Source organism: Streptopelia decaocto (genome assembly GCF_964273445.1).
Source record: "Streptopelia decaocto genome assembly, chromosome: 3".
In the NCBI taxonomy this organism is placed as follows: domain Eukaryota; kingdom Metazoa; phylum Chordata; class Aves; order Columbiformes; family Columbidae; genus Streptopelia; species Streptopelia decaocto.
In genome coordinates this window covers 75,194,399-75,211,643 of record NC_138656.1, presented here as the reverse complement: position 1 = coordinate 75,211,643, position 17,245 = coordinate 75,194,399, and positions in this window count along the sequence as shown.

Genomic DNA, 17,245 nt, shown 5'->3' with positions numbered 1-17,245 from the left:
ATAGTCCCACAAGAATCTTCACTAATCTTTTTTCTGTGGTGTGCTGGGAAATATATGGCTTGTGTTAGATGAAGACATGTGGAATACATGTGCTCAGCAACCTTTTAGGCCTGTTCTCCATATCCCAGTCTGTGGGATAGTCTTAAATTCCACATAGTAATGTGTATATTAAAAAAAAAAATAAAAAAAATAAAGGGGGGAAAAAGGCCAGAACTCTGTACCAAACCCAAACAATTCACTGCATGCCTTTCACGCCTCTCCTCTTAGGGGGAGGACAAAAAAACCAAACAGCATATGATAGACACTAACTGTGCTACTTAATGCATTAATGACAACTACTTGCGAACTTCTGTAAGACTCCAACACACAGACTGCCATAAAGTAAGGCAAATTAATACAGGCAAGCAGAGATTTCACTGTGTAATGCCATAAGCATTTTTAGCATGCTAAGCATACATTTCCTTCAATTATATAGATAGGGGAACCCAAAGGTAAATGTCATTGTTAATATTCACGGCGTGTATATCTAAAATGTGTTACTGAACATTTATACTATGAACAAGTGTACTTAAAGACACTTAGTGTAAAGTGTTACTGTCTGCTAACGATCTCTTGACTTCATGTTTGTAGAATCCTGAGTGGTTAGCAAGTCAATTAAACACTGATGGAACAGAGATAAACACTTCCTATTGAGAAACGTCACATCAGTCTTTCTGCTTCATTTCATCGTGTCATTTAATACACTGAAAGGCATTCAAGTGACACAGCACTAGCTATGATATCATGACATAGGCTATAGAGCATCCTGAAGCACGTGCAGATGGGTAAACAGCATTGTAGTCATACCAACTGGCACAGCGAGCAGAGAGAAGCTGTCACGTATTTACTTTTAGGGCACAGTAACATGCAACCAGAGTCTTGATAAATGGATTTTCCCCCGTGCATTACTCTACACAGCAGTACGCAGGCATATGCAATTAAACACCCAGTAGCTCTCCCTTCCTGGGAAATTAAGAAATCTGGCAACCAGCATTCTCAAGATCCTTTTAGGATTAGGTTTCCTCTTGCTTTCTACAAATGGGAATGTCAGCAAACACTGTCACTCTGCTCTACATGATCCATCACTCACATTGTTCAGGATAATAGGCAAAGCACTGGAGTTTCAGGAGTGCTTAAAGAGTTGCAGTTCAGCTAATGCTTGAGATTTTTCAAACAGCTGAAATATCTACCTATTCACAATTGTCTTTATGAAGAGCTCAGGAGGCCTTTTTTTCTTAATTACAGTGAAGGCAAAAGTATGCCTGCTGAGCAGAGAAATCGCATGTCCCTGTTTTAATATGAGGCCTCATGAATTTTGTTTCAAAATACTTGAAAGCATCCAGATTTTCATTTCATTGTTGGGACACTGCTGTTGTTGCTAACACATTGTTTGATAACAGCAAAATCTATGTTCAGATTCACTTAGAATTCATTGTTGTCTTGAGTACTCTGTTTCAGAAGTACTTTGTGGGATAAACAGAAAAAAAAAAAAAGAGAAGAAGGCTCAATGCATTTGGGAACTATTAGATTTGGTCTTGTACTTCAAGTAAATGTTGGTGTCATATGATTCATACTTCATGATAAATCGATGCAGCACCCTGAAATAGAAATAAATAAGTCTCCAGTTCTCAGAAATGTGCATGCATTGCTGTTGAATCAGAGCTTGGCAACAACACCACTGGCACACATGAAAGGAGTGTCCTTTTGTCTTCTGCGGGGATATTTTTGGAACTGTGTTTTGAAAATAGGGTACAGCTTGTAGCTGCAGCAAACCAAAGAGTGCTAGCTAGCCTCCATAGGTATGAATGAAACTTGTTGTATTTCCTAATCAAAGCAGTGACACAATCTTTTCTCTGTCCCCAGCTACTGGTGCTAAGCATCCTTCCTACAGCAACTGAACCATGCTTCCAATAGGTGCATTAGATGGAAGAGAGGCGTGGGCCCCTCTTTTCCACCCATGCCTTTGCTCACAGAGAGTACCTCAATTTGACCTTGATTATTTTTATATTTTCTTGGCACTTCTTTGAGTTTCTTTTTAAATACAAAAATATAAATTAAATTGAAATCAGGAAAATGTGGTTGAAAAGAACTGGAGACTTCAAGTCACTTTCTGGCTTTGGGAAAGCAATAAGATGTGAAAATATAAGAAGATAAACATGTATAGAAAACCAAAGACAGGGTTTTGTGTGTATTTCTTGTCACCCTACTGTATACGAGGGAAAGTCATTAGGGTTACAAGTCATGACAGTTCTTCTTGATGATAAAACTGCTTTGTCAACAAAAGGGCTGAGTATATGTATGTATCATCTCCCACTCTTTCTCTGTCTATATTATATGCTTACTCATCTGAGTACAATAAATTCCTAAAATTTACAGCTTCTCCCAGGATTTATATGTAAAGTTAACTGAAAACAGATTTTACTTGGAAAAAGAAAACAAAACCCACTACAGTGTTTGCAATTGAAATGTTTCAGCTCTGGAGTCAGTTCTTGGAGCAGAGAAGGAATGTTCTCAGTGAACTGCTGCTGTGGAACACCCCATCTCCCCTGTTGCATGTCCTTCTCAGGAGACTGCAACATCAGGTGCTTTCTCATTTAGTCTCCTGTTGGGCCTTTGGCTTGACCTGTGGTAGCTCACCCTGACTCACCGTCAGCAGAAGAACTGGTCTGTTGTTTACAGGGTTCTTCTGGGATGTGAGACTTGTGGAGTCAAGCCCTCTGAGGTTGAGGATAGAAGCCAGACTTCCTGCTTCCTAGATAAGGTTCCAGTATAAGCTGGGGAATGACCTATTAGAGAGCAGCATAGTGGAAAGGGAACCTGGGGGTCCTGGTGGACAGCAGGATGACCATGAACAAGCACTGTGCCCTTGTGCCCAGGAAGGCCAATGGTATTCTGGGGTGTATTAGAAGGCGGGTGGTCAGTAGGTCGAGAGAGGTTCTCCTTCCTCTCTACTCTGCCCTGGTGAGACCCCATCTGGAATATTGTGTCCAGTTCTGGGTCCCTCAGTTCAAGAAGGACAGGGAACTGCTGGAGAGAGTCCAGCACGGGGCAACAAAGATGATTAAGGGGGTGGAGCATCTCCCTTATGAGGAAAGGCTAAGGGAGCTGGGGCTCTTTAGCTTGGAGAAGAGGAGACCGAGGGGTGACCTTATTAATGTTTACAAATATATAGAGGGTGAGTGTCACGAGGATGGAGCCAGACTCTTCTTGGTGACAACCAATGATAGGACAAGGGGTAATGGCTTCTAACTGGAACACAAGAGGTTCCACTTAAATTTGAGAAGAAATTTCTTCTCCGAGAGGGTAACAGAGCACTGGAACAGGCTGCCCAGGGGGGTTGTGGAGTCTCCTACTCTGGAGACATTCAAAACCTGCCTGGACACATTCCTGTGTAGCTTCATCTAGGTGTTCCTGCTCTGGCAGGGGGATTGGACTAGATGATCTTTTGAGGTCCCTTCCAATCCCTAACATTCTGTGATTCTGTGATAAGGTGACTATGGCATCATACACAAGGTGATCACAGGTACTTTCTTTTTCATTCAGGCTTAAGGAAATACAGGGCATAACATTGCTACCCTGAGCACAGAATAGTGTTGGAGGGTCTGAAGCCCAGTTTCACAAAAGTACCAAATCCAAGCAAGAGAAAAATATTCCTGACTCCACTTTTTTTAGCACTTCTTGTAGGTTGATTCAGAAGTTCTGTCATGCTGAGTGCTTGCTTTAGTTCTTGAGTGCTCACCTCTCTCCATTCAGCCTCCTAGGTACCTCACCCAGCATTGAAAAGTCCCCCCTCTACAGCCAGGTGCTCCAGCCCATGGTGTGGATTATTGCAAGGTTGAAATTCCTTCTGGCACCTTGGCCTTAACACTGTTTTGCTTAAATAGTAGATGCTTAGCATTGCTGTGAGCCAACTGTTTCAGTACATTCTTCTGTCATGGACAACACATGGCACCAACCACTGAAGGTCACCAGGAGGTCACCTAGGAGAGCATTTGGGTATGGATGAGTCCAGATACGGATGTAGATGGCCACGGAGCTCTAGTGAGACACTCTCAGATCCTTAGTAACCAGGACCCAATCCAAAGCCTATAGGAGTCAAAGCAGAAATTGCTGTCTTTCCACGTGAAGGAGCTACTCCATTAGCTGCACGAAAAAAATGAGCTCTTCTTTCCAGCACAGGCAGCTATTAGAAAGCAACATCAAGCCAGTACACTTAAAACTTTTTAACAGACTACAATGAAGATTGTTGGGAAATCAGACAAAATTATTTTGAAATGGCTTGGTATGGAGACACTACACTAGGCTACACATAGAGACAATAGCAGATATTAAGGGAAAATATCAGAGAGCTTAGATCAAAATATTAAATATTGTAACACCTTGAAATAGGCAGTATCTCCTAAAAAATTCACCAAGAGCCTGGATTTTTTGTCTGGGGGAAAAGGGATGTGTGAAATAAAACCAGAGCAAACTAATACATCTATAATGCTGCAACAAGCCAGTCCTTGAGCAGCGTCTCAAACTACAGCTAGTGAGCCCAGACTCAGTGCTCCCCAGAGTGTGCAATATGAGTGAACAACACATGGGATAAACTCCCCTTTTGGACCTTAAATCCTGCCCAGCTTCACCTTCTAAATTGCCGTGGTGGTTGTATCCCAGCTTAAAATACATCTTTCCCAGTTCCTTGTGTGCATTGCCCTGAGAGTTGCTCTTGAGGCTAATGGAAGGCAGGAAGTTAGGTGCTGTTATTTTTTTCCATGTGTATGTAAAAAGCTTAATAGACTAAACTAGCAGGGTCAACAATAGGCGAAATTAAAACAGTTCTAAAAATGAACTAGACAAGAGGAAACAATTACAGGGCTGCTATTTGGAGGAAACCAGCACTGGGTGGTTCAGTTGCTAACACAATGAAGGAGACAGTCCATGATGGTGCTTTTAAACCCTTCCCAGTCTGGTATTCCCAAACTGGCCAGTGTTGTTTACTTGCCTGGAACGATGCCACAGACACATCCTGGTGGGTTAGGAGTGATCCTCAGTGGTTGCTGTGAGAAATAGGAAGCAGCAGAGAGGACATCAGTGAGCAACATCAGCTTGTTTGAGGAGCTGAGCGACGAGTACCTTCGTGTCCTCTGGGTTGTCTGAGGCAACGCTTTTGGTCAAAAAATAACTCCAGGACATATCATGGGATGCAGAAAGCATCACCAGATAGCCGTCATGATTTCTCGGGCCTGCTTTTAGGATGTCAAAGTGTTTGGTAGTATTCCTGCTGCCATACCCCCAAATCATTAAAGTGACATTAAGTGGTGGGGAAAAAAAGACACAACCTTAAGCAAAATGAGCTGATCAGAGGACTTGTCCTGGTTTTTGTGCTGACATGGACTTACACTGCATCCTTGGATGTCACAGCTTTCTGCCTGAGCATCGCTTCCTTTCTCCTCATCCTTTGAATGACACATTTCAGCGGCTTGGCCTTTGTGTCAGGCACTGTCCCACACTGGGTGTAGGCACCGTGCACGGACCAGCTATGCCAGGTTTCAGGCTGCCGTAACAAGAACAAAGAGAGGCTGCTGGGTCCACCTGCCTTACCGCTGGTTAAAGAATTTATTTATCAAACTATAGAGCTATACAATAATCATGGTTTCATTTTCATTGACAGACATGAGACAGGCTCTCTGATTTCTAATTACAGGTTAATGATTAAAAAAAAAGTTGTTCCTCCTTTGCTGAAGGCACAAAAATGTCAGAAATGGAAATCACCAAGAGCGCAACAGATATATTTTGCAAATACCTGTTAATCAAGCAGGACAAAGAAAAGGGAGAGTTTCTCTGCAGTGTCATATTTTTCTGCCCTCCCAAAAAGTTTCTAGTAAGTGAAGGTAATTTAAGAACTTTCATTCAAAAGGCTAAATAAAACAAACAAACAAACAAACAAACAACAGCAATAAAATGCTTTCAAACCTCTGTGCTAGAGAATCTGTGGCAGGTGTCATGTGCAGATCCGGTTGTCTATGAGGTTTTATCATGTGAGGTGTGAGTGGTGGCTTTTTGATCCAGAAAACAATGCAGACCACAAGCATATAATCAGAAACTTACCACATAGTTATTCTTACTTTTCTGCAAACATTTTAATGCCAGCTGCAAGAGACTGAGAAATCCTGCATAAGCAGAAATCCTGATAAGCATTCTTTTCTGCATTAAAAATACGATTGAAAACATTCTGCTAGCAAGCCTACACAAAAGCTCATTAAATTAAATGCTAAGGATTATCTCTGAAGGTAAGTGAATATAGAAGGCAGGTGGAGACAATGAATGTAGGATATTATCCCATTAACATTTGTTCTCTTACTGCACCCACTTTGCTGCCATTTCTCATTACCATCCTACCAGAAAGCTACAGACTCTCTGGTAACTGTACCACAAAAAATACAGCCTGCCACTCCTGTGGAGCAAAGGAAGGTGATGACGGCTCAATGTCAATCAGGGCAGCAATAAATACGCCGAGGAAAAGTGCAAGCTGCAGGTGAGGCTACAGAGAGCAGCAAGGTGTCTGATCTGCCCTTCTCAGGAAAGCCAAATTATGTTGGTGATGCAAGAGCTCTGCTCAGAGCCTGCCAAAAAATTGTATGCTCTTCCAGTGTTTCATCACCTCATACCACCCCTTCGGCTGCTAATGGCACTCCTTCTATTGAAAAGTGATCTAGCATGATGCACGTGTCCCACAGCACACACAACACCTCCAGGCCCTTCTTTAATACCTGGGAACTCAATGTACTCTCTAAATACAGGCTGGCAAGGAGGGTGGTGCAGAGCTACGCTGGCCCTGGGGCACCTTGGGGTTGGGAGGCGGGAGAGGTGGAGATCCTCCAATGGCTCATGGGCTGCTGAGAGGACAGACAGTGACCTGGTGGGGTCTGCAGCTATGTCTCTTCGTTCCCATCACCCTGGGCTTCCCTAGTGGGAAAGTCGAAGGGGAAGATGACAGGAGGAGAGCTCTGCCATCTCCCTGTTTCTGCCCTCTTCTGGTGGGCACTCTGGGAGTCCCCTGGGAAGAGCTATTTTGCTGCTCTCCAAGAGAATCCCTAGAGAATCCAGGTCATGGTAGAGGGAACAAGAGCCACTGGGAGCTAGCTTTCAGGGCTTGTTCATGAGACTGAGTTAGAGCTTTCCTTTTCTAGAATTTGAAAATACATTTCTACAAGCATAGATTAAACTTGTTTATTTATCTAGTTAGGCATAAGCTTTTGTTCCTCCTGCAGAAGACAGGGATCTAAAGGAAAAAAGCTTCCATGGAAGTGGCCTTATGATGCCAAGCTTGCAACACTTAGTATATGAGAGCAGAACTTGCAGGAGAAATGGGGACACTGTAATGACTGGCAAGCAATTCACCACAGCTTCTTCCAGCCAGTACTCTCACTATATTTACTTCCTTCTTCCCTCCTCTTCTTTCCCTTGCCATTGGAGTTTCTCCTGAAACTCCTCTCCCTTCCTTATCTTTCCATGTAACTAATTAAATACTATACCAGAAAATAAACTCCCAACTCGACCACTACTCTCCCTGCATTTTTTTTTTAATTTTTTAAATTATTTTTTAAATTTTCCCTTACCCCATCTCTTGTTTGTTTACATACACTAAAAGAAAAAAATCTGTTGAGGTGGGGAAACCCCATTATTCCATGTTTCTATGAAGTCTCTTTCACCTCTTTTCTTTCCCTCTCTCACCCCCTAATTGCCCCTAAGGCCCTGAGGCTTATAAACATAAATACAATTGCCTTTGGTTTTGAAGCAGGTCAGTCCCATACAATGAGATGCCCTACAGAGGATACCTATAGGCCGTGCTTCATTTTTTAACTGTTTTCCTTCCTCCTTTCTGCTCCTGTTTTCATTGTCTCCTTGTTTTTGTTTGTCTCTTCTGCCCCATTTTTCATCCAGGACCTCTCTCTGCTTCACCCCACCCTTGCAGCCTCACCTCAGAGGAATGCAAACCAAATAACCATTCAAGGCTGATGAACTTTAAAACCCATGACATCCAAGTGGGCTGGAAATAAGACAAAACAATTTCACTCGTCCCTTGTCTAGGGCCCTGATGAACAGCTTGCTGCAGCTCCTGGGTTGGCGAGCAGGAGGATGTGCCGCTGCATGTCTCCCTTTCATTAGGGAAACGCTGGAATGTGGCTGGGTACCAAAAAACCTGTTGTAACAGGGTTTGTTAGAGGGACACCCTGGATCCCCCACATGCACCACCATATACAGGGCTTTTCAGCTCACCTCCTTTGATAGTGAGCACGTGGAAATGGCAGGATGAGTCTTGTTGATTGTTTAAGTGGAGTAATTTTTTAGGGTAGTGAACAGACTAGTCAGCAAATCTGCTTGGCCCAAGTTGAAAATCTGTCCCAAACAACCCAAGAGAGCTTTGTTTGTTTGAGCAAGAAAAGGAGATTGGAGTCCCTCATTTTCACTTTCTTACTTTTTATAAACCATTTCCTAAGGCTGCCTAAGAAAGGCATGTGCAATCCCTTTGTTTTCTTCAATTATCTCTTCCAAGCGGCATTAAAAATGTACTTTATTTACTTAGCAAGTCATTTAAAGAGCATAATTGAGAGCAGAGCCAGTGTGCTTGGGCCTGAGACATAAGGTGGGAGCCGTTTCTCCTGTGGTCCCCAAAGTGGCAGGGCTGTAGGCAACAGCAAGAGCTGTTCAATGTGGGGGGTCCCAGGAGGTGGGGAGCAGCATCAGGTCCTGGGGCCAGAGGGGTCCCTGCCCATGGTGCAGCAAACCCCCACAGAGAAGGCGCAAGGGGCTCGGGCACAGGCAGCCGGGGGGGCAGCGCTTTGCTGCTGCACGCAAAAGCAACAAGAGCCGATCCCGTGTTTATTGTTTATATTCAGCTCTCACCCTCTCTCTTTTCACACGCAAAAAACAAGCTTGCAACTACCACAATAACAAAGCTGGAATTGAATTTCTTTTCTGGAAAAACATGAATATCAGCTCTGGGTTTGGCTCTTAAAGGATGGAGCTATTCTTTTTACCGGAAGGGGCTGAGATTATTTATTGAAAATGAGCTAACAAAGTGAAAACGAAATATTTTAAAATACAAGAGAAAGTGCTTGAATCCAGATTCCATCTGATCTCTAGAGGCATAAATCTAATTTTCCATGCAATTAGTTTCAAATCATGATAAGTGACAGATGCTTTCATTTACTTGGCTGAATTGTGACAACATTCTCCTTTTTTTTTTTTTTTTTTCCTTTTCTGTAGCCCTCCAAGCCTGATCCAAAATCTACTAAAGCCAGTGGAAAGACTCCCACTGTCTTCAAGTGGGCTTTGGATTGGGCCCTAATTAGCCTTGGGCAAGCCAATAAACTAAAATACTTAAATTGTTGTATGTTGAGTCTTAAGCCATACTTTGTTTTCAGTCTAAATTTACTAGAAAAGCTATGAATAGCTTACATCTCTTAATTTAGGAAAATACAACTAAATTAGTCTGTGTAAAAAGCCCCCAACAAGTTAAAAACCTACCCTGGGAACACTATACCTGTATCCTGTTAAAAAAGAATGGGGAAAGTGTACAATATTTCCATAGACACAACGTACATTCCAAACATTGCAAAAAGCTTACCCAGAAATATTAATCCAGCAGAGCCTTTGTATTCACTACTGATAGTCTGCTGTATGTCTACCTATACCATAGCAGCTGGTATATGTATGATATATAAAAGAGTGTCTGCATACACAAGGATGCATATTATATATAGCTATAAGCAACTATAACCTTTATTGATGTAAATAAACTACAATAGCTGAAGGATATTTTTGCTGAAATAATTATACCTACCTTAGAGTTATTTTGATATGCCTATGTGCTTCAGGTGAATTTTTCACACTTTATAGCAAAGCTGGCAAGACTTTTAAGAGTTACTAAGTCATAGGCTGGATAACATTTTAGTTGGCAAGGCATAAGTTTATTGACTTGCTCTGCACTAGTGTGATACAGTAGAATTTACCTAATGAGCACATTGGTGAAGGTACTTGATTCAGATACTTAAATGAAAATCCTGAATCCAGAACAGATCCAGTGCCAATCAGAAGTTTTTATGAAGACTAAACAACCCAAAAAAGGTGCACAAACAAGTGCAGACAGCTGCCTTTTCACTCTGTTTATAATTAGAGCAGGCCATACCCTACCTAACCCACTCCCAGAAGTCAGGTGGACACTTTATTATTACTGCATACTCCTCTAGCAATACAGTTTATTAGCCTGGGCTTGCTGCCATGATAGCACAGCTACATGACTTTCAGAGTGGACCTGGGATATGTCTGGCTAACACAGTATGAAGCCACATAGGAATCTGCTCTGTTGTTATGCTGAATAGGACTTTTGGTCCAAAATTAGTTGTCTACCATGTGGGCATCTATGTCTGAGTTAGTTCTCATGGCTCTTTTTAGAAGCAATGAAGAGAAATGGGCACATCTGGGGTTCAGTTCACCTTGTTCAGAGGTATGTGTCTAAAACAGGCTAGAGGAATTGTGTATGCGGGTGTGTAAACTTAGGTGGGATGACTTCAAGCCACCTTCATAAATGGCTGCAGCTTGGGCTTGGTAACACATGGAAGCTGTGCTGGTTTAAGTGAAAGTGAGATGTTCTGGCATGTTAATGAAATGCGTGCCACATGGAGCCACGACCACAATATGGAGATGTGTGCCTCTGGATAGTAAAACCTAATACCTTCACGGACACTACTGCAAAATCCTGTTTTGGAGACTGATCAAATCATTTATGTTGTCTAGTATTTGCTGTATGCCTCTCCTACACTAATTTACTGGGGGTTGCTGGAAGAACAACCAGGAAGGTAATACAACACTGTCCCAGATAAACGCATCTAGGAACAAACCTGAAAAACAATGAAGGAGACGAAGTGGGCTAAGTGGCCTCTAAAAGACGTTGTCTGTGAAGATGGAAAGGGAGACGGGTTTTCAGTTTAAGGAAGGGACCATGAGACTAGATTTACTGATCTGGGTGGGAGGGTACAATTCACAAGGATGCTCTTGAGAAAGGAGACTAGACAGCCAGTAAGCTTGCAGACAGCTGTCTTATTTTGAGGTAGGTTTGGGGAGTTTATTTTCTATATTGCCTTTGTTCTAAAAAAATCCTTAACTTTATTTTGGTGCTGCTGCCCTCATGCTGAGTGATGGCAGCAGTGCTGAGTTTGCACAGGAGTAACTAAGTTAGTAGTGGTTAGGGGCTGGTTTGCTGGCTGCTTTCAGATGGTGAAACTATACGCTACAATCCCGTGTCAAGCTACAGACTCTCAAGCTATCGTCTGCAAGCAAACAGGTGCCTCTGCAGATGTCAGGGCAGTACAGTGCCAGTCTTGCTTCTCATATCACCAGTTCAGCAGTCACCAACCTGGGGCTGCACATACAGCTCCCGAGATCTTCAGGAGTCAGAAGGACAGTTACCCAGGTTTACTGGTCTAAGCTTGATTTCCAGTTGTTTGCTTTATATTTATATACTAAAAGGGGACAGACTGAACCAGCATACACTGACATGGTATTGAAAAAAACAGCAGTGTTCAGCTCCTCCTAAAAGCAAAATATCTTCCCAGTGATTAAGAGGTCCTAGACACTGAGGTCTCCTCCCTCCTTGGAGCTCCAACGAAATGGAGGACGGCTGTGTTAGTGTCCAATATGTCTTATTTAATCAGACCATTTGTATGAAAATGGCCAGCCCAGCCTTAGGTTAGAACACTGTTGCAGGCTTTCAGCAGCCATCCAGCATGAGACTTAAATCTTCCAAATGAACAAACTGCTTGCGGTGCATCAGACACTTCTCTGTGCGTTTGAAAGGAAAACTTTCAAAAAAACACGTTCACAGAACATAGTTCCATATGTCCAACCTCATAATCAACACAACTTTTCTGTGAAAGACCCTGTTAAGTAAATGTATTTGATCTGCAGCCATTTTCAGCAGTGGTTCAGACAAGTTAACCCAGTGCATCTTTAAGGAACAAATCTGCTGAAAGAGGCATTTAACAGATCTCAGCTGCACAGGAAAGAACAAATAGATGGGTTGAGAAGGTGCCAGCAGCAGCCTTTCACCTTCTGGTGTGTATTTGATTTTTAGATAAATCTTCATGTCATAAAGGCACCTCCTATCTCTCTTTACATGGAAAATCAAGCTTTTGTGTTTAATTCTTTATGCTAACTGGTGACCAGATAATCCTAGTAGCCAGCATATTTCAAATACATATTTTCTAAATTTGTCAGTGTTAAAGTCTGCTTATCAAATCTCTCTCATTACAAATATACAGAGGTCAGAGAAGGTTATTCAAATAAATTTGAATGAGGTGTATTAATCTACAGTCTCTTCTGTCTTCCTGGATTACCACCACCAGACTATATGCACATAAAAGTAATTGAATCCAAATCAGCAGCCTGCCCCCATCTGTGATTTATTTCATTCACCTGTGGAAGGACTTTTTAGAACTCTCACAAGACCAGTCTTTCAATGGGAATGACAGATCGTTTTCTTGCTGAAGAGGGATAACATTATTAAACACCCCAGGCTTTCCAGACTTGCAATGCATAGCAAGAAGGGCCCTAAGCGCTAGATGCAACATCTACACCTTCACCAAAGACAACTTGTCAGAAACTATTTCCTCTTCTGTACAGGAGACATTTTTTTCTGCCATTGATTCTCCCTCCTCAGGCCACACTTAGGCCACTATGTCCCTGGACATAGCCAACTTTATCATATCACAGCTTAAAGTCTTCTGACTTTTGAGCAACTTTTCATCAGTGTAGCAAGCAAATGTCATAAGGATCACCAAAAATAGGGATACATAATTCAAAGGGTATGATTTTATGCCATTTAAAATCATGTAACTCTCCACACTATGCCTCTTCAGACTACCCATAACCTCCCAGTTTGGATCCATATGGGCAATTTCTAGCTTTCGGCATTTGTTCACCTTGCTTTAAAAGAACAGTTAGCAACATAGCCCTGAGGGCTAAACTAATGAATTGTTGATGTAGCTACATACAAGTAAGCTAGTGTTTACTCTTTGTTTGACAGGTTGGCAACAAATTTCACCCCTGATTTCCCCAAATCCTTCCGAAGAGGTTGCATTTATTTTGACACCCATTGTTTAGGCAGGTATAGTATGTCCTAGCAGATCAAACCAAAGTGCTGTAAGGTGAGATGCAGGTCAGGGAATGATTAAAGGCTGTATGTCTGTTCCTGGGACGCCGAGGTGTGAGTGTCACGCACCCATGTTGCTCTCAGGGTGGCTCAGCATGCAGGCACCCTGCCTTGCCCGGGGGATCTGGCTGCCTACAACATTGGCCTTTTTAGCAAGGAGCACGCAGTGGCTGGCTTGCCCAAGTGTGGTGGTTTGATGGTGCCGTGAGGCATTCTGGGGCTGGTGGTAGAAACCCGTGCCGAGCCTCCTTGGACTTACTTGTGCTGTGACCAGCCTTGTTGCAAGCAGGGGCACACGGGATACAGGCTCCTCTGCCTCCTGACATAGGTTTGCCTGGGGCTCTCATGGGAACCCCCTGCTGTCATCAAAATATATGGTTGAGATTTGGCAGCAAAGTGGACTTAGACCCCTGTTCAAAAGGCCTTATAAGGACACAAATTGGGGTAAGGTCAACATGAAGCATTGCCAGACAATTATTTCATTACTTTAGCCTTCCTTTTTGGTCCAGAATGCTGGAAACCGTTTGATCTCCCTTTGGTCAAAAGGCCAGACTGGGCTCAGCCATTGCCAAGAGGGGTAGCTTTGGTGGATGCACAGTAGCTTTCCTGACCTCAATATATCCACGCAAAAGTCAAATGGTGCTGTTAACACTTCAATCTACTATTTTCAGAATCTGATCTCAATGGGCAGTTAGTCACTGGAGAATGAAATAAATACTTGCCTAGAAAAGGGATCCCATGAGATGATTCAGTTGTCAGCCTCTGCTCTCTCCCCCAACAGGCAAAGCCTTACTCAAATGCTAGTCATCAGAGAAATTACAGAATCCTATTAGCCAGTAATCCCAGCAGAAGTTCTGTAATGGTGGGAAATAAGAAGAGGGATATTCCTAAATGTTTTACCCATCCACTCATCCCTAGCATAAAGAACAAAATTCCAGCTCTCCAACAGATATATGCCAAAGTTCACATCATTTTACGTTTGTGTTCAGCAGTTGTATCTCTAAAGTAAACTTATGGCACATTTCCTATTAGAAATTAAAATAACGACTGAAGTAATATTTTAACCCATGGGAAAAGTTCTTTGGTATTTTCAAACAGGATTTTTGAAATCTCTTTTTTAAAAAAAGCAGAAAGTCAATGCATATTTATTTGGCCTTAGCTATAGACAGATTTTTCAGCCTCTAGCTTTCTGATGCACAGCCTAGAAAACAAAAGAGCTTCTCCCTTGAGTGAAAGGACTTTTATTTGTTGTGAGCCCAGGGCCAAGATATAATTGAGCTCATGCCCACCATTGGCTATTCTAATCTGTACAGACCTTGTCCATGTTATCTTGTTACAGGGTCCTTGCCAGCGTCCCAGAAACCACCACCATGCCAACATCCCCCTTTCATTCTTGCACACCCAGTTGCATCCCGAAGGCAACCCATGTTTGGGGACAAGGCTCTCCTCATCCCCACTACCATTCAGTGAGACCAGCCCACTCCCCTCTTGGACTCTGTTTTGCAACAAAATCCTGTCACCCTTCTTCATTGGTGCCAGGCTCCCTGTGTTTGATGAGTGGCTGGCTGCATCAGGATGGAGATGAGGGTGGCTCCCCACAGGGTCCCCATGCATTGGTGCAGCCCCACCAGCATGGGCTGCCCAGGAACCCTCCTCCATACCCTGCTCACTCACCAACATCAGGGGATCCCATCAGCCTGGTGTTGTGAATGGGCGAAAGCACTGCCTACAGCCACCATGCACAAGTAGACAGGCAGAAAAAAAAAAGGCATGAATAGGTGTGGTCTTTCTTTGGATGCAAAATACTGCCCAAGAGGCATGGATTTCGGGATGTGTGGTGTCCTGACTTGCTGGTTGCCTTCCCTACAGCTCAGCCCCAGAGCAGCAGCAGGATGATATGGAAGGGTGTGAGCCAATGTGTGGTCACATACATGCACTCCAGACTGACAATCTGGCTCCTGGGGTTCAATCATTCATCACAAACACATGACAGAGCATGGCCTGACACCATCACTCCTTGCCAGACAGCATGGCACCTTCACACTCCTTCTTTTCCTCCAGGTCCCACCAAATGCTCTTAGGAAGCTGTCCCCTCTTCATGCCTCCAGTGTCCTCTGCAAGACAGCCAAGTCTAGCTCTCTCAGTTCAGACAGAGTCCACTGCTTAGGGAAAAGCAGGATGTAGAGCTGTCTGTCTTGTGGTGCAGAGACACAGAGGGCTGGCCGGGAGAACACCTTCCAGGGAGTGGGGCAGGGTGCTGCAGGTTGTTCCTGGCATGCACTGCTTGCACCTGGGTAGATATAGTGCAGATAACTGCCTTGCCAAGGCTGGAAGGTCACGAGGGGGCAAAAGTGATGCTGATGCTTCTGGAAAGGCCCAGATGGGACTGAAGCAGGCATGAGGCTCATCTCAAAAGGTGAGCTGCAAGCTGACTGGCCTCCTGCCACCAGTATGGTGGGTCTGGTCTCCGCTCCTCTTAGAAACTCCCAGGTCTATCATGCTGGGGCACACACCTGGTGTTCAGAGCATGAAGAGGGTCTAAAAAGACTGAGAAATAGACTTCAACAGTGCTGTGACCTTTGTAGGCCGTTGATCCAGACCTATTTTGCTCTCCTGCTGGCCTCTCCTTTCTCCCCACCTCTTGCCACTACTTAAAATTACAGCCAAAACACTCCCCAGATGCATGTTACTAATACCTTCACGTGAACTGGTCTGTCCCCAGGCCTCTAAGTTCAGCACTGCTCAGGCTGCTGTGTTGGCAAGAGAAGGAAAGATGCTTCTGTGCTCTCCTGGTTTCTCATCAACGCCTCTTAGGAGACATCTTGAGAGGTGTCTTGGGAAGCTGTCTCAGAGACGGAGAGCCTGGGCCCAGGGAACAGCCTGGCAGCTACATCCATCCTGCCATTGCTTCTTCTATTTGGAACAATTGTTGCTCAGGGAGTCCAGGAAATAATTTAATTGATTACTGATTTTGTTCTGCAGCATGTCTGAGATGTTTCCATAGCTGCCTCAGACCATCTGCGGAGTGAATCTCTTTGCACATGCCAGTTCTTCAATGGGTGAGGAGCCTGAGCTGGTCAAGTGACCAGGTCTAACAACACAGGTTGTAGGGAAGGCAGGAGAATAGTATTTTTGAAGATGGTTTTCCTATTCAAAGATGCATTGCCTAATGCCTTTTTTCCGGGTCTGTTGCCTGAGTTGGCAGTCCTGATTTGAAGGCTGTCCTGAAAGGAGGGAGCGAGAGTTAGTGTTGAACTAAATGCTGTTGACACAGTTGGCACATGACAACCTGGCAGAATGGTTTCCCTGGCAAACGCCTGCCCTCTGTGAAGCTCTTCTGTGAGGGTCCTGAGCGGTGAAGGCAGTTTCCCTGTTTCTGAGTATTTTTGTGAATCCTGAAGTACTGCAAAGCATCACTCATAAATGTCCTGTCCCATGGGGACAGGCCATGGAGCCAGTTCATCACTCACAACCTGCATAACTTGGGAGAACACGTGTGCTCTGTCCCAGGCAGTACGAACAAGCGTTGCCTCTGGGTTGTGAGCCTACGTCACATTGCTGACCTGCATCTCAACTCCCAACTTGGTGACGTGGGAAAGGACAAGACACAATTCCTCTCACGCCAAGATGTGTGCAGTCCCAGTGAGGCCCTACCACCACCATTTGGGGATGACAAAAGAAACCCCATGCTCATTTGTTTCATATGCCCTGCATCCTGGCTCCAAAATCCTTGAGGGAAGAAAGGGGAGAAGCTTTCTCAGTGCGTGTAGGCAACCAGACAGACCAACTGTGTGTAGGTGGAATCTGGCTGCCACGTTCTCTGTGGGCTGCTGGGCAGAGGAGCAGACAGCCCTGGGGAAAGGGTGCAGAGGGTGGCTGGCCCAGAGCTCTCTTGTCTGGCCAGCATTTTTCTAGAAAATACAGCTTTTGCTAGAAGATACTGGTGGATAATGTAAGTCTGGCAGTGCTTAGGTGGTCTGTTGCATTTCTCCTGGGGACTGTAGGTGT